Here is a 21358-nt window from a genome sequence, read left to right as displayed (position 1 = left end):
GGGGCTGCTGAAATCTATTCCTGGGTCCTGGGAAGCCCTGCCCTGGCACCTATGATGTGGTGGGACATCTCTCTCTCCTGACTGCCCCTCCTTGCTGTCTATTGCTGGCCCTCCTTTTCAACTTTACTAACCTTGCCCCAAGTTTTATCTGTTTTAAAGATCAAGACTTCCAGGTGTACATTTTTGCAATTTCCAGCCAGATGACCGTAATTAGAATCTAATGACTTTTATCTGATTACCTTTTAACCGTAGAATCTTCTCACTACCACTCGGGAACACAAGTCTATATCTCTTTTGTTATTTCCATTTCTGATAATTTTACTGACAAAGCATTGTTGGAGCTGTATCCTCTTATTAGTTGGACCATCTCTAGAAAATACAAAGGGAGCTCCAAGGAAAGCCTGGCCCACTGCTGGACCCTAAATGTGGCCAACACCGATCTGTTCAGTGTTACTCACTGGCGTATCCTTATATTGTTTCAAAATTCAGCATCCACATGACTGGGCCTATATAAAGGTAAAGTACTTTTTGGTAAAGTACTTATAATAAGTCACAAAATCAGCAAATAAAGACTGCTCAGGCTAAATGGCATCACGTGTAGAAAGGTAATGAACAGCACCAGGAAGAACATGACAAGTAAATGAATGGTTAAGACAAAGCCTATGAAGTTCTAATGAAGAAGACCTCATTGTAGGAGGGTGTGGCAAGAATAGCTTTGCAGAGGGGGTGGGCCCTGATGGGCTTGTTAGCATCAGCAGGAAGACAGCGAGTGAGAACTTTGAAAGAGAGGAAGGGAATGCGGCAGCAGGAGTGCAGGATAGCTTGAGAGAAGAACTGAAACCTTGTGAACAGTAATGATCACTGATTAGTTAACATTTATGGAGCCATTTCCTGTTCCTGGTACATTTTTTGGCACTCTATGTATGTGGTCCTATCTGACACATACCTGTGACCTTGGGAGGCAGACGTTATCCTCATGAGACAACCGGAGCCCAGAAAGTTTAGGTCATTTGCCCAGGGTGACTCATTCTATTCTCAACCCCTTCTTCTCTTTCTTTCTTCCTTTCGATGGAGTCTCAGTCTATTGCCCAGGCTGGAGTGCAATGGCGTGATCTTGGCTCATTGCAACCTCCACCTCCTGGGTTTAAGTGATTCTCCTACCTCAGCCTCCTGAGTAGCTGGGATTACAGGTGTGCACTACCACACCCAGCTAATTTTTGTATTTTTAGTGGTAACAGGGTTTCACCATGTTGGCCAGGCTGGTCTCACACTCCTGACCTTGTTATCTGCCTTCGTCGGCCTGACCTGAAGCCCGTGTTCTTAATCACCAACTGTCTCCCTGTGGGAAAGTGGTGTAGGCCAGCTTGGTAGGGGATAAGATCTCCTGGAATTTAAAACACTGGAGAAGTTGGTGCCTTAGGAAAGCGAGAAAGTGTTGGTCAGAATGTAAGTATCCCTGGTCTACAGGCAGTACTGGACCGCACTGGCCCAGGTAATTCAGACCTGATGTTTAGGCTTGTGGCACAAACCCTCACTGGGCAGGTAGCTCTCTGAAAAGAGATAACAGAATGACTCCACCATGGTTTTTTCAAGAGTAGGCCTGAAGCATTTACTGGGGAGAAATGTCTCCCATATGGAGGAAGGCAGAGAGAGTAAAAGGAAATGGAGAGCAGGCTCTTGAGAAGGCAGAAATAATAATGTGAACAACAGGAGAGGAAAGGAGGTGGGCGGGCGGGTGGGTGAAAGCACAGATACATTGTTATTGTTATAATCAAAGGGAGAGTGGATACTGGAGAGAACATTTTCTATTAATAAAAGATCTAAAATGATGGGGGAAAGGACAGTAGCTGAGAGGCGGCCTTCTTTGAAAAATATGGCCACTAAAAGGAATTCACCTTTCCAATTTGCACTGCACTTTATAGTTTCCCAAGTGCTTTTTCATCTATTATTTATTCTGACATCAGTGCTGTGAAGTATGGCATTATCAACTCTGTTTGACATATAAGGAGGTAGGTTTCAGAAAGGAAAGGTCCTATTTGAGGTCCTATGACTGGTTAGATAGAGCTGGGACCAGAACTCAAGTCTTAGCCCTGCTGGACTTCACCCCCATCATAATGCCAGTAGGAAACATAGTAATTCAAACTTTGGGAAAGAAGCTGTAAGAGCTGCCTAGGAAAAGTTGAACGTGGTGGAAAATTTCTGGGGACTCTATTAATATATAATAATGGAAAGTTTATTGAAATTTATCCAGTTAAGATTGAATTTATACAAACACTTTATTAATTTATATTCAGGTGACCAGAAAAAGTGACTCTGAATACAAAGAGTTTGTATTATCTGGTATTCCTTGTTCTAGCTGCAGAAGAGTAAAGATTAATTCTTGATCTTTTTTAATGGTCTGATGATTTGCCTTTGCTCTCTTTCCCCAAGGAAAAAAGTTTCTTCTCACTTTCTCCTTAATGATAGCACTTTGCATTTGTTTAATGTTACCGAGTTTCTATTGGTAGTGTGCCCTACAGTAACAGAGGCCTCAATAAATTTAAGAGTCCAATTTCCACTGAGCTTGCCATAGTTCATATTTCTTTCTGCTTTTTCTATATTGGCATACTGATATCTGGAGAAGCATCAGTTTGCTTCTCCCAACGGCCTTTATTCACACAGATAACTCCATTTCCAGTGTAACCCCTCTTATTCCTAGTCTTGCTATTTCGCCCTTATTCTTTGATCAAACCATGATATCTGGAATTTTATTGTCTTTCCACATTATTAGTTATTTATTGCTGTGTAACAGATTACCCCAAATTTTATAACAAATTAAAAACACATTATCTCATAGTTTTTGTAGGTTGGGAACCAAGACACTGGGTTGATGTCTCTCACAAGGTTGCAGTTAAGCTATTGGACTGCCATCATCTGAAGGGCTCCAGGATCCACTCCCAGGTCTCTCATGGCTGTTGGCAGGAGGCTTTAGCTCACTCCCATGTGGGCCTTTTTATAGGACTGCTTATGACACGGCTTCCCTCATAGTGAGGGATCTAGGAGAAAGAGGGAGAGTGAGAACAGCAGGTGGAAATCCCAGTTGGATAACCTAATCTTAGAAGCGACATTTCTATCACTTCTTCCATATTCTAATCAATATACGTGACCCAGTAAGTTCAGTCCACACTCAGAGGGAAATGAAACTCTACCTTTTAAGGAGAGGAGTATCAAAGAATTTATGGACATATGTTTAAAATGACCACATTAAACAATTATGTATAGTTTTGTTTTTTTTTAAGACAGGGTCTTGCTCTGTCACCTAGCTGGAGTGCAGTGGCATGATCATGGCTTGCTGCACTATCAACCTCCTTGGCTCAAGCAATTCCCCCACCTCAGCCTCCCTAGTAGCAAGAAGCACAGGCACACACTATGCTGCCCTACTAATTACAATTTTTTTTTCTTTTGTAGAGACAGGATCTTGCCATGTTGCCCAGGCTAGTATCAAACTCCTGGTCTCAAGTGATCCTCCCACCTCAGCCCCCCAAAGCGCTGGGATTACAGAGGTGAGCGCTGTGCCCAACAATTATTTACAGTTTTACAACTATGTGCTAGACATTTGCTAGGCTTTAGGGATTTCACAAGGTTCTTTTTTTTTTTTTTTTTTTTTTTTCGAGACGGAGTCTCGCTGTGTCACCCAGGCTGGAGTGCAGTGGCCCGATCTCGGCTCACTGCAAGCTCCGCCTCCCGGGTTTACGCCATTCTCCTGCCTCAGCCTCCGAGTAGCTGGGACTACAGGCGCCCGCCACCACGCCCGGCTAGTTTTTTTTTTGTATTTTTAGTAGAGACGGGGTTTCACCATGTTAGCCAGGATGGTCTCGATCTCCTGACTTCGTGATCCACCCGCCTCGGCCTCCCAAAGTACTGGGATTACAGGCTTGAGCCACCGCGCCCGGCCAAGGTTCTTGACCTCATAAAAATTTGAGTCGAGAAGCCATGCTATTTTCTTCTATTTCCTTTTTACTCCCTTTTGCCCAGGGATATGCCACTGAGATCCAATCTGGGAACTCACCTCTTCTCTAATACCATACTAATGGCAGCTGGTGGCCTAACTCAGTGTTGGAAAATTTTCATTTATCTGGAGCCTGAACTGGAGGAAAACTGAGGTCCTTTTTAAATATTATGACTCTATCTGAGATTTTTGGAAAGTCAGGGGTTTTGTGGTTGTCCCACAGTTCTTTGGATATTTCGATTTTCTTTTTAAAATCTTTTTTCTCCTTGTTCTTTAGTTTCAGAAGTTTCTATTGACATACACTGTAGCTCAGAAATTCTTTCCTCAGCTGTGTCCAGTCTACTAGTAGGCTTGTCTAAGGCATTCTTAATTATTGTAATGTATCTTTGATCTTTAGCATTTATTTTTGGCTATTTCCCAGAATTTCCTTTCTCAGTTTACATTACCCATTTGTTCTTGCATGTGGTCTAATTTTCCCATTACAGCCTTTAGCATATTAATCATAGTTGTTTTAAATTCCCAGTCTGATAATTCCAACATCTCTGCCATATCTGACTCTGGTTCTGATGTTTGCTCCTGTCTCTTCAAACTTGACTTTTGTCTTTTATTTTGCCGTGTCATTTTGTTGTTATTGTTGTTGAAAGTTGACATGATATACTGGGTGTATTAGTTTGTTCTCACATTCCTATAAAGAAATACCTGAAACTGGGTAATTTATGAAGAAAAGAGGATTAATTGGCTCACAGTTCTACAGGCTGTACAGGAAGCATGGCAGCATCAGCTTCTCAGGGGAGGCCTCAGAAAACTTCCAATCATGATGGAAGGCAAAGAGGGAGTTAAGCATCCCACATGGCCAGAGCAGGAGCAAGAGAGAGGGGGAGGAGATGCCACACACTTTTAAATGACCAGATCTCACAAGAACTCACTCACTATCATAAGAACAGTACCAAAGGGGAAACCCACCCCCATCATCCAATCACCTCCCACCAGGCCCCACCTCCAACACTGGGAATTATAATTTGATATGAGATTTGGGCAGGGACACAGATCCAAACCATATCATTCCACCCCTGGGCACTCCCAAATCTCATGTCCTTCTCACATTGCAAAATGCTATCATGACTTCCCAACAGTCCTCCAAAGTCTTAGTTCATTCCAGCATTAACTTGAAAGTCCAAAGTCCAAAGTATCATCTGAGACAAGGCTCGTCCCTTCTGCCTATGAGCCTGTAAAATAAAAAAAAAATGTTAGTTACTTCCAAGATACAGTGGTGGCATAGGCATTGGGTAAATACTCCTGTTCCAAAAGGGATAAATCAGCCAAAAAACGGGGATACAGGTCCCATGCAAGTCTGAAACCCAGCAGGATAGTCATTAAGCTTTAAAGCTTCAAAATAATCTCCTTTGACTCCACGTTCCACATCCAGGACACAATGGTGTGAGAGGTGGGCTCCCAAGGCTGTGGGCAGCTCCACCCCTGTGGCTGCTTTCATGGGCTGGTGTTGAGTGCCCGTGGCTTTTCCAGGTGCATGGTGCAAGCTGCCAGTGGATCTACCATTCTGGGATTTGGAGGATGGTGGCCCTCTTCTCACAGCTCTGTTAGGCAGCGCCCCAGTGGGGACTCTGTGTGGGGGCTCCAACCCCACATTTCCCCTCTGCACTGCCCTAGAAGAGGTTTTTCCATGAGGGCTCCACCCTTGCAGCAGGCTTCTGTCTGGACATCCAGGCTTTTCCATACATCCTCTAATATCTAGGCGGAGGCTCCTAAGCCTCAACTCTTGCACTCTGCAAACCCATAGGGTTAACACTTCATCAAAACTGCCAAGGTTTATGGCTTGCACCCTCTAAAGGGCCTGCAGCAGCCCAAGTTGTACCTGAGCCCCTTTGAGCTATGGCTGGAGCAGCCGGGATGCAAGGAGCAGTGTCTTGAGGCAATACAGGGCAGCGGGGCTCTGGGCTCAGCCCATGAAACCATCCTTCTTAGGCCTCCAGGAGGGTCTGCTTAGAAGGTCTCTAAAATGCTTTCAAGGACTTTTCCCCATTGTCTTGGATATTAGTACTTGGCTCCTTTTTACTTATGCAAATTTCTGCAGCCTTTGAGAGAGTCAGGATGGAGGTGCCACACACTTTTAAATGACTAGATCTCCTGGGAACCTACTCACTATCACATGGAAAGCACCAAGGGGGAAATCCACCCCCATGATCAAATCACCTCCCACCATGCCACACCTCCAACACTGGGGATTACAATTTGACATGAGATTTGGGTGGGGTCACAGACCCAAACCATATCACTGGATAAAAATAAACCTCTCGTAAATAGGCCTTACGTGATGTGGTGGTAAGGTGTGGGAGGAGGGGAAGCAATCTGTAGTGTATGATTTGCTATGATTAGGGCTTTTAGTGAGCCTGTGCCCTTGGACTGTGAACTTCACAAGTGCTTCTCAGTTTATTCCCTTCTGAGGTTGGACAGAATGGCTAGGGAGTGCTGCAGTTGGGCGTTTCCCTTCCTTTGGGTTTGTTAGGTCTAATAAACCCCAATAGGTTAGGCTCTAGTAACCATAGTTTCTCTTGAGGGCAGGCCTTGATAAGAAAAACAAAATGCTCTGGTGCATTTCAAAATGATTCTTTTCCCCCTTTCCTGACTGGAAGCCAGAAGGGATTTTTCTCCAGTCTTCTCTCTGAGAATTTGGTAGAGGTTCTGGAGGTTAAACTCACAAAAATGTGGGGACCCCCCATGACTGGATACCCTGGGAGTTTGTCCACACTGAGCCTCCAGCAGGTCATTTTTCCTACCCTAGAACTGGTTCCTGTGGAAGTTTCTGCTCTGATAAGTTGCGATTCTCTGTATCTGTCTGTCTGTCTCTTCAATTTTATGGGCAGAAGTTTGCTTCATGACCTCATTTCTCTGACAGATCTAGGAAGAGTTTTTGGTTTTTCAGTTTTTGTTCATATTTCACTTGTTAGAATAAAGTAGTGACTTCCAAACCTTACATGCTATACCATAAGCTAGGGGTTTTGTAACATCATCACCACAATCATCATATCATATTCTTTCTGGACTAATCATCATATCACATTCTTTCTGGACCATTTTCTGCTCAGACTTATTGAGCAATCACTATGTTCCAGGCGGTATTCTGAGTATTCTACTTGTATTGTGAACAACCCTATGAGAGTAGCATGTACTGATTTAGTTTGAGTTGCCTAGGAGCAGAGCCTGCAACAACATTTTGTATACATGAGATTTATTAAGAGAATGCTTTTAGGAAAACCTAGTAAGGGAGAGAGGGAAATAGAATAAGGAAAGAAGGTGCTACTTAGAGGTGGGATTTCAGGTGTGGTCTCAGCCTGATCCACTGGGAGCTCTTGAGTGTAAATTGCACTATGTCCCATTGTTGAGGAAGGGAGCAGGGCTATTGCACCCTTGTCCTATTAGTTACAAATCATGGTAAGGGCCTTCCTGCTTTTTCCATTTTTACAAACGAGGAAATTGAGGCACAGAGAAGTTGAAGAATTTGCTTGAGGCCACATGGCAAGTTAGTGGCGGAACTGAGTTTGGATCCCAGACATTCTGGCTTTCAAGTTATATTTTTATATTGCATTTTATAAGGAACAACCAACTACTTCTCTTATTTGATCTTCCAAAACTCTATGAGGTAGTTGGGTACCAATGATTATTCCTATTTTTAAGATAAGGAAACTGAAGATCAGATCTAAGTTTTTCTTTTTTTTTTTTTGAATTCCAGGTCCAGGTCTTCTGTCTCTCTGTAGTGTCATTCTCTCATAAATCACTTAGAGATTGTTTCACTGACCAAATGACATAAGATAAAATAACAATCACCTGATTTAGGAACATACAACTTGAAAACCATAGCGTTTCTGTATTCAGGTGATTCACATGATTTAATGGAAAACCTTATCTGGTCAGTAGGGGAGTGTTTTTAGCTCTTACTCATATGTTACTTTAAATCACTGGCTGGTTTTCTCTTAAGTGAATAAATTTCCTGTTTTGTAATTACAAAGTAATAACAAGAACACCATTCTGGTATTAAAAAAATTATTTATTTATTTATTTAATTTTTTCAAGACAGGGTTTCGCTCTGTTGCCCAGGCTGGAGTGTAGTGGTGCAATCTCAGCTCACTGCAGCCTCAACCTCCTGGGCTCAAGCGATCCTCCTACCTCAACTTCCTGAGTAGCTGGGACTACAGGCATATGACACCATGCTTTGCTAATTTTTGTATTTTTTGTAGAGATGGGGTCTCACTATGTTGCCCAGGCTGGTCTCAAACTCCTGGGCTCAAGTGACCCTCTTGGCCTCTTTGGCCTCCCAAAGTGCTGGGATTACAGGAGTGAGCCGCCACACTTGGCCCAGTATTCTGCATTTAATTCCTGATTGAAGAATAGTTAGAAGAGCTTATACCAGGTGGGAATTCAGGATGTTATTGGGGAGAATCATACAATTATTTATTATCTTCATTAATATTCTGGGAAAAAAAGGAATTATAAGTTAATGAAGAGGTTATAAATTTCAGCAGAAAAGAGGAAGGAGAAACTTGGGAAAAAGCTATTTCATCTGGGGCAGCATAATTTGAAACTGAACTTTTTAATAAGTAGGCTTTTTGAAATTAGTTTCTTGAAAATCTTAAGAATACAGGAAGAATGCAAACAATGGAAGTTTGCACTGAAATACTGAAACAGCGCAAACTGCTGAAATGTGTGGTCTACATCTGCTGCTTCTGTTTCTTATTCCCCAATTCCTTTAAAATCCCGCAAAACCTGATTTGTAGTCATTTGTCATTTGCTCCTAGACTTATTCTCTACTCTTGTCCTGTTTTTTCTGTATCAAACCTACATTTCTGAGTAAGTGTGGACAATGAAAGGAACTGGCAGAGGATGTCAGGTGGTTTCTTTGGCAGTGGCTCAGTCTCCTTCGTGATTCTAGGTTCTACAGCCCCTTTTCTGTAGTTCCAACTCAAGGTAGGTAGTCTCTGCCTTTCTGATTTCCACCAGCAGGCCTGGCTCCTGGCTTTGGTATCACCCCCCTGTCTTGTGTCCTATCAGCCCCAGCAGTAGCAAAACTTCCAGGTATTGCTAATCTCTGCATTAACTCGTTGTCTGTTTAGCTTCTCAGCTCTTCTATCACCCAAGTAATGAGTTCCCTGTATTAAATTCTTCCTGCTTGAATTGTCTCCTTTCAATTTTATTTGTTGTTTTTATTATTATTTTTATAGAGATAAGGTCTCACTCTGTCACCCAAGCTGGAATGCAGTGGTGTGATCATAGCTGATCTTGAACTCCTTGAATTCCTGGGCTCAAGCAAGCCTCCTGTCTCAGCCTTCTGAGTAGCTGGGACTACATGTGTGAGCCACTGTGTCTGGCTAATTAAAAAAAAATCTGGTAGAGATAGCATCTCACTATGTTGCCTAGGCTGGTCTTGAACTCTTGGCCTTGAATAATCCTTCTGCCTTGGCCTCCCAAAGTATTGGTATTACAGGTGTGAGCACCATGACTGGCCTTCAATTTTTAATTATTTGTGCCTGTTATGGTTTTGTTCTTGCACTCTTCTTCTCCCCTCCCCTCTCCTCCCCTTTCCTCTCCTCTCCTTTCCTTTCCTTCTTTGACAGGGTCTCACTCTTGCCCAGGCTGGAGTACAGTGGTGTAATCTTGGCTCACTGCAACCTCCACGTCCCAGCTTCAAGCGATCCTCCTGCTGCAGCCTCCCTAGAAGCTGGGACTACAGGCATGCAGCATCACCACTGGCTAATTTTTGTATTTTTAGCAGAGACAAGATTTCACCATGTTGGCCAGGCTGGTCTCGAACTCCTGACCTCACGTGATCCGCCCGCCTCGGCCTCCCAAAGTGCTGGGATTACAGGCATGAGCCACCGCTCCTGGCCTCCTCTGCATATTCTTTAAGTGAATTAATAGACTCTCATGCCTTCAACCATCATCTCTGATTTATGTGTCCTTTTCCTTAGTAACATTTTTCTGTCTAAAGGATGTCCCCACCTGGCAATGCCTCAAAACCTTTGAGCTCTAGATGCCCCAGGTTACTTAGAGGATGAAAGTAGCTTCTGGGCTCAGAAACATACAGAGGTTTAACACCAGTGGCAGGGTATAGCGATAAGTAATAAAGAATAAAGAATACTGTGGGCAATTATATGAAATTTAGGTGATTTTTCTGTTTTCTACCTGCATGGCTCTGGTCTGAGATCTCAAGATGAAATGCCAGCAGAGTCCAGGTAAATACTGTAACTGAGTGAAGGGATGGGTAAAAGACAAATGGTCCCTTTTTTTAAGGAGATGGAATCTCGCTCTGTTGCCCAGGCTGTTCTCAAACTCCTGGGCTCAAACAATCCTCCTGCCTCAGTCTTCTAAAGTGCTGGGATTACAGGCATGAGTCACTGTGCCCAGCCTATTTTTTTTTTTTTAAAGAAAAAAACCTTTTGTTTTAGGTTTAGGGGTACATGGGCAGGTTTGTTATATAGGTAAGCTTGTGTCATGAGGGTTTGTTGTACAGATTATTTTGTTACCCAGGTATTAAGCCTGGTTACCCAATAGTTATTTTTTCTGATCCTCTCCCTCCTCCCACCCTCCACCCTCTGGTAGGCCCCAGTGTCTGTTCCCCTCTTTGTGTTTGTGTGTGGTCATCATTTAGCTCCCACTTGTAAGTGAGAACATGCCATATGTGGTTTTCTGTTCCCGTGGACAGACGATCTCTTCATTTATGTTCATTTGATAAAGAAATACTTTGTGTGCATATTAAAACATAGGAATACTCTTCCCTTTCATAAGAAACATGTTCTCTTCCATTTTTCAGGAATAATTCTGCCTTCTCGGTCTATCTTTTGTTTTCCCACTTAGTAGAGACATAAATACAGAAAACGACTTTTCTCTTACAAGAAAACACCCTGCATGCCTGACGCTGATTGTCAACTCAAGGGTGAAAACTCACCCTCAGCCTCACGTGGGAAGGTGGTATTCCCTGGGGAAAGCTGGAGATGGCATTTGCTATCTAGAGCAGCTGCAGTTACTCAGTTCCAGTTGAGTGCTGCCCTACAGAAAATAGATCTGGTGTTGCCAGATTAAAACAATTTTTTGTTTGTTTTGTTTTGAGATGGAGTGTAGCTCTATCGCCCAGGCTGGAGTGCAGTGGCGTGATCTCGGCTCTTTATAAAGAATAAAGAATACTGTGGGCAATTATATGAAATTCAAGTGATCATCCTGCCTCAGCCCCCTGAGTAGCTGGGACTACAGGCGCCCGCCACCACGCTTATCTAATTTTTGTATTTTTAGTAGAGATGGGGTTTCACCATGTTGACCAGGCTTGTCTCAAACTCCTGACCTCAAGTGATCCCCACCCCCAGCCTCAGCCTTCCAAAGTGCTGGGATTACAGGCATGAGCCATTGTGCCTGGGGATCTTTCGACTTTTAGGAGAAGCCAGGAATCTACATTTTTATGTGATTATTTCCTGATTTGAAAACACTTGGAGACGTGTACTATATCTGATTTTTTCTTGGATTTTCCAGTTATATCAGCAAACCTCCGATTTGAAAACATATTTACACCTATGTTGTATGGAATGTACTGCATCCATGGCCATTTTCTGGCATCCTATTGGGTTCAGCCAGTAAGAGGAACAGGTAGGAGGTGGAGGGAGGGAGGAGAATGGCGTCTCCAAGTAGATTGCTCTCATGGCTGGGCAATGAAGATCACTCCTTTTGGACCATGGCTTTGGCTGTCACTGAGGAAATTATCAATCAAGTAACATTTCAACTTGATGCCTTAAAAAGCTAGATCTACAACTCACAGGCATGTCCTTGACCAATCTTAGTATAGATTTTTGCTTTCAATTATTGTTAGAAGCATGAGTTTACTTCTCATTGATCCGTTTTCATCAGAAGTGGGACCTTATTTCTCATTGGCTTCACTGCTTCCAGCTTTTTTATATAATAATGCCAGTAACTGGCCTGTCTTTTGCAATTAGTGGTTTTAGATGAGTAGAAAGTTACTTTTATTTTTGTTTTTTAAAATATTTAATTTTTGTGGGTACACAGTAGGTGTGTATATTTATGAAATACATGAGAGATTTTGATACAGGCATGCAATGTGTAATAATCACATCGTGGAAGACAGGGTATTCATTCCTTCAAGCGTGTATCCTTTGTGTTACAAAAAATCCAGTTATACTCTTTCAGTTATTTTAAAATGTGTAATTAAAGTATTTTGAGTATAGTCACCCTGTTGTGTTATCAAATACTAGGTATTATTTATTCTTTCTACGTTTTTTATACCCATTAAGCATCTCCATCTCCCCTCTGCCCCCCACTACACTTCCCAGCCTCTGATAATCATCCTTCTACTCTCTATCTCCATGTGTTCAATTGTTTTGATTTTACATCCCGCAAATAAGAGACAACATGGGATATTTGTCTTTACGTGCCTGGCTTATTTCACTTAACATAATGACCTCTGCTTCCATCCATGTTGTTGCAGATAACAAGATCTCATTCTTTTTTATGGCTGAATAGTACGCCATTGTGTATAAGTACCACATTTTCTTTATCCATTCGTCTATTGATGGACACTTAGGTCACTTCCAAATCTTGGCTATTGTAGACAGTGCTGCAACAAACACGCGAGTGCAGCTGTCTCTTTGATATACTGATTTCCCTTCTTTTGGGTGTTTATCTAGCAGTGGGATTGCTGGATCATATGGTAGCTCTATTTTTAGTTTTTCAAGAAACCCCCATACTGTTCTCCATAATGGTTGTACTAACTTACATTCCCACCAAGAGCATATGAGGGTTCCCTTTTCTCTACATCCTCTTCAGCATTTGTTAGTTATTGCTTGTGTTTTGGATACAAGCCATTTTAACTGCAGTGAGATGATATCTCATTGTAGTTTTGACTTGCATTTCTCTGATGATTGGTGATGTTGAGCACCTTTTCATATGCCTGCTTGCCATTTGTATATCCTCTTTTGAGAAATGTCTATTCAAATCTTTTGCCCATTTAAAAAATCAGGTTATTAGATTTTTTTTCCTATTGAGTTATTTGAGGTCCTATATATTCTGATTATTAATCCCTTGTCAGATGGGTAGTTTGCAAATATTTTCTTCCATTCCATGGGTTGTCTCTCCATTTTGTTGATTGTTCCCTTCACTGTGCAGAAGCATTTAAACTCGATGTGATCCCATTTGTCCATTTTTGCTTTGGTTGCCTGTGCCTGTGGGGTATTACTCAGGAAATTTTTCTCAGACTAATGTCCTCGAGATTTTCACCAATGTTTTCTTGTAGTAATTTCATAATTTGAGGTCTTAGATTTAAGCCTTTAATCCATTTTGATTTGATAGAGATCAAGTTTCATTCTTCTGCATATGGATATCCAGTTTTCCCAGCACCGTTTACTGAAGAGACTATTTTCTCCAATGTATGTTCTTGGCACCTTTGTCAAAAATGAGTTCACTGTAGGTGTGTGGGTTTGTTTCTGGGTTGTCTATTCTGTTCCATGATCTATATATCTGTTTTTATGCCAGTACTATGCTGTTTTGGTTACTATAGCTCTGTAGTATAATTTGAAGTCAGGTAATGTGATTCCTCAGGTTTTTTTCTTTTTGCTCAGGATAGTTTTGGCTTTTCTGGGTCTTTAGTGGTTCTACATAAATTTTAGAATTGTTTTTTCTATTTATGTGAAGAATGTCATTGGTATTTTGATAGGGGTTGCGTTGAAACTGTAGAATGCTTTGAGTAGTATGGACATTTTAACAATATCAATTCTTCCAATCCATTAACATGGAATATCTTTTTGTGTGTGTGTGTGTGAAAAAGTTTCTTGCATCAGTGTTTGATGGTTTTCATTGTAGAGATCTTTCACTTCTTTGGTTAATTTCTAGGTATTTAATTTTATTTGTGGCTATTGTAAATGAGGTTATTTTTTGATTGATTTTTCAGATTTTTGATTGTTGGCATATAGAAATGCTACTGAGTTTTATCTGTTAATCTTGTATTCTGCAACTCTACTGAATTTGAATTTATCACTTCTAGTAGTTTTTTGGTAAAATCTTTAGGTTTTTCCAAATATAAAGTTATATAGGCTGGGAGTGGGAGGCTGAGTGGGTGGATCACCTGGGGTTGGGAGTTCAAGACCAGCTGACCAACATGGAGAAACCCCATCTGTACTAAAAATGCAAAATTAGCTGGGCGTGGTGGCACATATCTGTAATCCCAGCTGCTCGGGAGGCTGAGGCAGGAGAAACACTTGAACCTGGGAGGCAGAGGTTGTGGTGAGCTGAGATTGCGCCATTGCACTCCAGCCTGGGCAACAAGAGTGAAACTCCATCTGAACAGCAACAACAAAAAAATTAAATAATTTGGAAATAAGGATAATTTGACCTTTTCCTTTCCAATTTGGATGCCCTTTATTTCTTTTCTTCTCTTGTCTGATTGCTCTAGCTATGAGTTCTAGTACTATGTTGAATAACTGGTGAAAGTAGACAGCCTTGTTGTGTTTCAGATCTTACAGGAAAGGCTTTCAGTTTTTCCTCATTCAATATGATAGTAGCTGTGGGTCTGTCATATGTGGCTTTTATTATGTGGAGGTATGTTCCTTCTATATATACTTTTTGGAAGGTTTTTTTTTTTTATCATGAAGGGATGTTGAATTTTATCAAATGCTTTTTCAGCATCAGTTGAAATGATTAAATGTTTTTATCCTTCATTCTGTTGATATGATATATGATATTGATTGATTTGCATATGTTGAACCATCTTGCATTCCTGCAATAAATCCCACTTGGTCATGATGAGGGATCCTTTTTTTTTTAACTTTTATTTTAAGTTCAGGGATAAACGTGCAGGTTTGTTACGTAGGTAAACTTGCATCATGGGGGTTTGTTGTACAGATTATTTCATTACCCAGGTATTAGGTCTAGCACCCATTAATTATTTTTCCTGATCTTCTCCCTTCTCCTATCCTCCACACTCCAATAGGCCCCAGTGTGTGTTGTTCCCCTCTATGTGTTCATGTGTTATCACCATTTAGTTCCTACTTACAATTGAGAACATATGGCATTTGGTTTCTGTTCCTGTGTTAGTTTGCTAAGGATAATGGTCTCCAACTCCATCCATGTCCCTTCAGGGGATATGAGATGAGTGATCATTTTAATGTATTGTTAAATTTGGTTTGCAAGTATTTTGTTGAGGATTTTTGCATCAATATTCATTAGAGATAATGACCTGCACTTTTCCTTCTTTGATGTATCTTTGTCTTGTATCAGGGTAATATTGGCCTCATAGAATGAGTTTGGAAGGATTCCCACCTCCTCTATTATTTAGAATAGTTTGAGTAGGATTGGTATTAGTTTTTCTTTAAATGTTTGATAGAATTCAGCAGTGAAGTCAGGTCCCAGGCTTTTGTTTACTGGGAGACTTTTTATTATGGCTTCGATCTTCTTAGTTGTTGTTGGTCTATTCAGGTTTTGGATTTCTTCATGGTTCAATCTTGGTATGTTGTATGTGTATGGAAATTTAACCATTTCCTCTAGATTTTCCAATTTATTGGCACATAGTCGCTTATATTTGCCACTAATAATCTTTTGAATTTCTGTGCATCATTTGTAATGTCTCCTTTTTCATCTCTGATTTTATTTATTTGAGTTTGCTTTCTTGTTTTCTTTATTAGTCTGGCTAAAGGTTTGTCAACTTTGTTTATCTTTTCAAAAAACCAACTTTTTGTTTCATTGATCTTTAGTGTTGTTTTCTTCATTTCAAAGTCATTTATTTCTACACTGATCTTTATTATTTCTTTTCTTCTAAGTTTGGGTTCAGTTTGTTCTTGCCTTTCTAGTTCTTTCTTTCTTTTTTTTTCTTTTTTTTTTTTTTTAGATGGAATCTTGCTCTGTCACCAGGCTGGAGTGCAGTGGCGTGATCTCAGCTCACTGCAACCTCTGCCTCCCAGATTCAAGTGATTCTAATGCCTCAGCCTCTCGAGTAACTGGGACTACAGGTGAGTGCCACTACGCCCGGCTAATTTTTGTATTTTTAGTAGAGACAGGGTTTCCCTATACTGGCCAGGATGGTCTTGATCTCTTGACCTTCTGATCCACCCGCCTTGGCCTCCCAAAATGCTGGGATTACAGGCATGAGCCACCATGCCTGGCTGCTTTTCTAGTTCTTTAAGATGCATTGTTAGGTTATTTTTTGAAGTTATCTTTTGACTTTTACTTTTTAAAAATAGTATTTGCAGTTCATAAACATACTAGGTCTTTGCTCTCATTCCCTCATTTCCCAAGATAGAATAATCACAACAAAACATTTTGGTAGTACCCCAAATTAGAAAACATAAGATCTACCTCTTAACACGTCCTTTAAGATGGTTTTAAAGATCTGCTTGTTTTTGCCCTTTGTACTCTGCAGTTTCCTGATCCCTCATGTTTCTTTCAATTTTGTCAGCTCCTTCCTGGTTTCATTTCTTTATCATTCCAGATGAAATTTCATGGCACATCAATCCTTCAATCTTCCTTGCTGGTATCCTTAATTCCTTTGTTCCCTTGTCTGTCTGTTAGACCTGTCCTGCAACTTCCAATTCACATCTTCTTAACATCTAGGGAGCTCCATCTCCAAAACCTGACAGTCTGAGAAATGCTGGAGGCAGTCACATAACATACACATATACTGGTGTAGATGAAGGTTTATAGCATCCGGTGTCAAGGCAATGTACAACTCTGGCAACCCTTTAACATTTTCTTCCACCTCTCCAAGTCTTTCCAGACTTCCAGCTCCCCTCTAGCTACCTCACTTTCTGTGGACAATCTTACCTACCATTTTCCTACCTACTGAAAAGACAGACAGTAATTGCTCCATGTCTACATTTGTCTCATCAGCATCAGCCTTCACCTCCTGCTGCCATGCTTTCAGGATGAGTCTCTCCTTCCCACGGCTCATCTGTGAGCTGAAGTACTACCCTCCAGTCTCTTCCACGACCTCACTCTATCGAATTTCCCTTCTATTTTCTGTATTTTTATCCTCTTCCTGTTCAATGGCTTCTTCCTTGCCAAATATAAACACTTTCAAATCTACCCCATAGAAAACAATGGCAACAAACACACATCTGCTGGTGGCCCAATGCCTCTTGTAGATATTCCCCTGCTCACTTCCAGCTCTCTTCCCTTCACAGTCAAATCTCATCACACAGCTGTCTACACTGCCTCACCTTTGTTTGCTCTTCAGTCATCAGAAATCTATTTTCTTCCCCATCTTGGAAAGGTTATCAATGACTTTCCAGTTGTTAAATTCAATAGACACGTTTCAGGTGACATTTTATTTAAACTTTCTGGGGCATTTGACCTTTTTGATCACTCCTTTCTTGAAATTCTTTTCTACATTTTCTTGGCACTATTCTCCTGTTTAATCTAGTTGTCTCAGTCCTTCTCAATCTCCTTTGTTTAGTCTTTAAATATTAGTTTCCCTTAGGGAAATCTTCCTCAACCTCTTTCCTCTCAACCTTCTTGTATTCTTATTTTCTACCTTCTTCTTGGGTAGTCTCATCTCTGCTCATGACTTCACTCACTTACATGAGTTACTTCCAAAGTCACTGTGTTTAGTCTACTGTCTCTGGAACTCTAATCTAGTGTATTTAATGTATTTTATTTATTTATTTTTTTGTGAGACAGAGTCAGCTCTGTCGCCGAGGCTGGAGTGCAGTGGTGCAATCTCAGCTCACTGCAACCTCCATTTCCCAGGTTCAAGCGATTCTCCTGCCTCAGCCTCCTGAGTAGCTGGGATTACAGGCACATGCCACCATGCCCAGTTAATTTTTGTATTTTTAGTGGAGACAGGGTTTCACCATGTTGCTCAGGCTGGTCTCGAACTCTGACTTCAAGTGATCCGGCCGCTTCGGCCTCCCAAAGTGCTGGGATTATAGGCATGAGCCACCACGTCTGGCCTATTTAATGTATTTTTTGGTGGCATATCCCAAAGGTACATGAAAACAACACTTTTAAAACTTAACTAGCTCATTATCTCTCCTTCTGGTGATCTCCATCCCCACTCAAACTTCCGGGAATTCCCACCAGTCCTTATTTCTGTGAAGTACACTATCAAAACCCAAGTTCCCTGGATAGGAAATTTGGGCATTATTCTAAATCCCTCCATTTTTTTTTTCTTCTTAGAGGTAGAGTCTTGTTCTGTTGCCCAGGCTGGAGTGCAGTGGTGTGATTGTAGCTCATGGCCGCCTTGAATTCCTGGGCTCAAGCCATCCTCTTGCCTCAGTCTCCTGAGTATCTGCGACTATAGGCACACACCACCGTATCCGGCCTAAATTCTTCCTTTTACTTTGCTTCTTTCTGAGCTTGAAGTTAATTAATCTTTTCTATTCTGTTTTCTAAAAATCTTTGGTACTTTTCTCCTCTTTTCCATAGCCGTTGCTTCTCCTCTTTAAATTTAGACTCTCCTGCTTTTTCTTTCAGAAGATTTCTGAAGCTGTGTGACCTGCCTCCTTGCAACTGCCAGAGCTGCTCAAAGCTCCAGGATTCCCTGCTGGGCAGCCACATACCTGCCAAAGCATCATGTTCAAGGCTCTCAAGAAACTGCCATGGAAAGCTTCCCACTTCAGGAAAAATCCCTTGCATGACTTATTCAGAAATCATGGAGGCCCATACAATTGCAGACCAGAGGAAAAAAATCTGGCTATGTTGCTGTTAAAACGCAATTCAAAGACTCAGGCTCCTTGAGCTCCCTGCAGGGTGATTTTACTATTTCCCCAGAGGTAACCCAACTGGAGTCTATCTGACTGTGCCAGTCCAGATTTTCACATTTTGTCTTTTTCCTCTATCTTGTCACTGGGGAAAACAGCTTGGAGTTTAGGTTCATGAATACAACCTCATTGTTTTGCTTTTTTTCCCTAGTGTCTCAAATCTTTTCCTGCTTCTCATCCTCTCCTCAGTTGCCAGTGTGATTTTTCTACATTCTCTTGGATCCTTTCTTCCCATTTCCCATACGCAGCACTTGACCAAGAATGTAAAGGTGGGCTACTGGGCCTGGGGGAAAAAGTGTAACATGTAGTTCCTCCTGCCCAAATTTAGGGCTCTGTAATACCAGCCTTCTTCATTCCATTAGGCAAAGCTCTAAGCTTATTTTCAGTTTCAGCTCAAGCTCAATTTCCACCATGGTTTTCCCAGGCAGATTGTGCCTTCCAGCCTGCTCCTGACGCTTTGTACAAACCTCTCCGGCCCTTCAGCAACCCCTTCATTGTCATTGCTCTTTGCCTGTGTGTTTTCCCACAGCAATATAAGCTCTGTGGGGGCAAGGATTTGCTTGTTTTCTTCTTGATGTTTCCAGGGCCAAGCACATTCTAGGCAGTTAATTAAAGCTTGTTGGATGAGTGAGTCAAACTTTACATCCCTCTCCATAAGCAATTCAAAAAATCCAAATCAACAAAACACAGGCATCCTCTCTCATTTGGATACATCACCATCTATCTGGTTATTTAGAAATATTCAAACTTCCATTTTTTTCATTTCCCAAATCCCCAAATTAAAAAAATTCAAAGTCTTGGTTTTTGCTCTCCTTCTGTTTTTTTTTATTTTATTTTATTTTATTTTATTTTATTTATTTATTTATTTATTATTATTTTTTTAATTTATTTATTATTATTATACTTTAAGTTGTAGGGTACATGTGCATAACGTGCAGGTTTGTTACATATGTATACTTGTGCCATGTTGCTGTGCTGCACCCATCAACTCGTCATTTACATCAGGTATAACTCCCAATGCAATCCCTCCCCCCTCCCCCCTCCCCATGATAGGCCCCGGTGTGTGATGTTCCCCTTCCTGAGTCCGAGTGATCTCATTGTTCAGTTCCCACCTATGAGTGAGAACATGCGGTGTTTGGTTTTCTGTTCTTGTGATAGTTTGCTAAGAATGATGGATTCCAGCTGCATCCAAGTCCCTACAAAGGACTCAAACTCATCCTTTTTTATGGCTGCATAGTATTCCATGGTGTATATGTGCCACATTTTCTTAATCCAATCTGTCACTGATGGACATTTGGGTTGATTCCAAGTCTTTGCTATTGTGAATAGTGCTGCAATAAACATACGTGTGCATGTGTCTTTATAGCAGCATAATTTGTAATCCTTTGGGTATATACCCAGTAATGGGATGGCTGGGTCATATGGTACATCTAGTTCTAGATCCTTGAGGAATCGCCATACTATTTTCCATAATGGTTGAACTAGTTTACAATCCCACCAACAGTGTAAAAGTGTTCCTATTTCTCCACATCCTCTCCAGCACCTGTTGTTTCCTGACTTTTTAATGATTGCCATTCTAACTGGTGTGAGATGGTATCTCATGGTGGTTTTGATTTGCATTTCTCTGATGGCCAGTGATGATGAGCATTTTTTCATGTGTCTGTTGGCTGTATGAATGTCTTCTTTTGAGAAATGTCTGTTCATGTCCTTTGCCCACTTTTTGATGGGGTTGTTTGTTTTTTTCTTGTAAATTTGTTTGAGTTCTTTGTAGGTTCTGGATATTAGCCCTTTGTCAGATGAGTAGATTGCAAAAATTTTCTCCCATTCTGTAGGTTGCCTGTTCACTCTGATGGTAGTGTCTTTTGCTGTGCAGAAGCTCTTTAGTTTAATGAGATCCCATTTGTCAATTTTGGCTTTTGCTGCTGTTGCTTTTGGTGTTTTAGACATGAAATCTTTGCCCATGCCTATGTCCTGAATGGTACTACCTAGGTTTTCCTCTAGGATTTTTATGGTATTAGGTCTAACATTTAAGTCTCTAATCCATCTTGAATTAATTTTCGTATAAGGAGTAAGGAAAGGATCCAGTTTCAGCTTTCTACTTATGGCTAGCCAATTTTCCCAGCACCATTTATTAAATAGGGAATCCTTTCCCCATTTCTTGTTTCTCTCAGGTTTGTCAAAGATCAGATGGCTGTAGATGTGTGGTATTATTTCTGAGGACTCTGTTCTGTTCCATTGGTCTATATCTCTGTTTTGGTACCAGTACCATGCTGTTTTGGTTACTGTAGCCTTGTAGTATAGTTTGAAGTCAGGTAGCGTGATGCCTCCAGCTTTGTTCTTTTGGCTTAGGATTGTCTTGGAGATGCGGGCTCTTTTTTGGTTCCATATGAACTTTAAAGCAGTTTTTTCCAATTCTGTGAAGAAACTCATTGGTAGCTTGATGGGGATGGCATTGAATCTATAAATTACCTTGGGCAGTATGGCCATTTTCACGATATTGATTCTTCCTATCCATGAGCATGGTATGTTCTTCCATTTGTTTGTGTCCTCTTTGATTTCACTGAGCAGTGGTTTGTAGTTCTCCTTGAAGAGGTCCTTTACATCCCTTGTA

General features: G+C 41.2%; 1 long non-coding RNA gene across 1 annotated transcript; it reads left to right on the top strand.

The window, feature by feature from the left end:
* The first annotated feature begins 3445 nt into the window (after positions 1-3445).
* On the top strand, positions 3446-19543 carry LOC106999419 (uncharacterized). Its single transcript, XR_001446235.3, has 3 exons — positions 3446-3542; positions 15879-15999; positions 18461-19543. It is a non-coding gene; the product is annotated as an uncharacterized LOC106999419 (long non-coding RNA).
* Positions 19544-21358: the final 1815 nt, after the last annotated feature.

This window comes from Macaca mulatta, chromosome 7, assembly GCF_049350105.2.
Source record: "Macaca mulatta isolate MMU2019108-1 chromosome 7, T2T-MMU8v2.0, whole genome shotgun sequence".
NCBI classification, from domain to species: Eukaryota; Metazoa; Chordata; class Mammalia; order Primates; family Cercopithecidae; genus Macaca; species Macaca mulatta.
The sequence above is the reverse complement of the archived record's forward strand: the minus strand, read 5'-3'. Positions and strand labels throughout refer to the sequence as shown.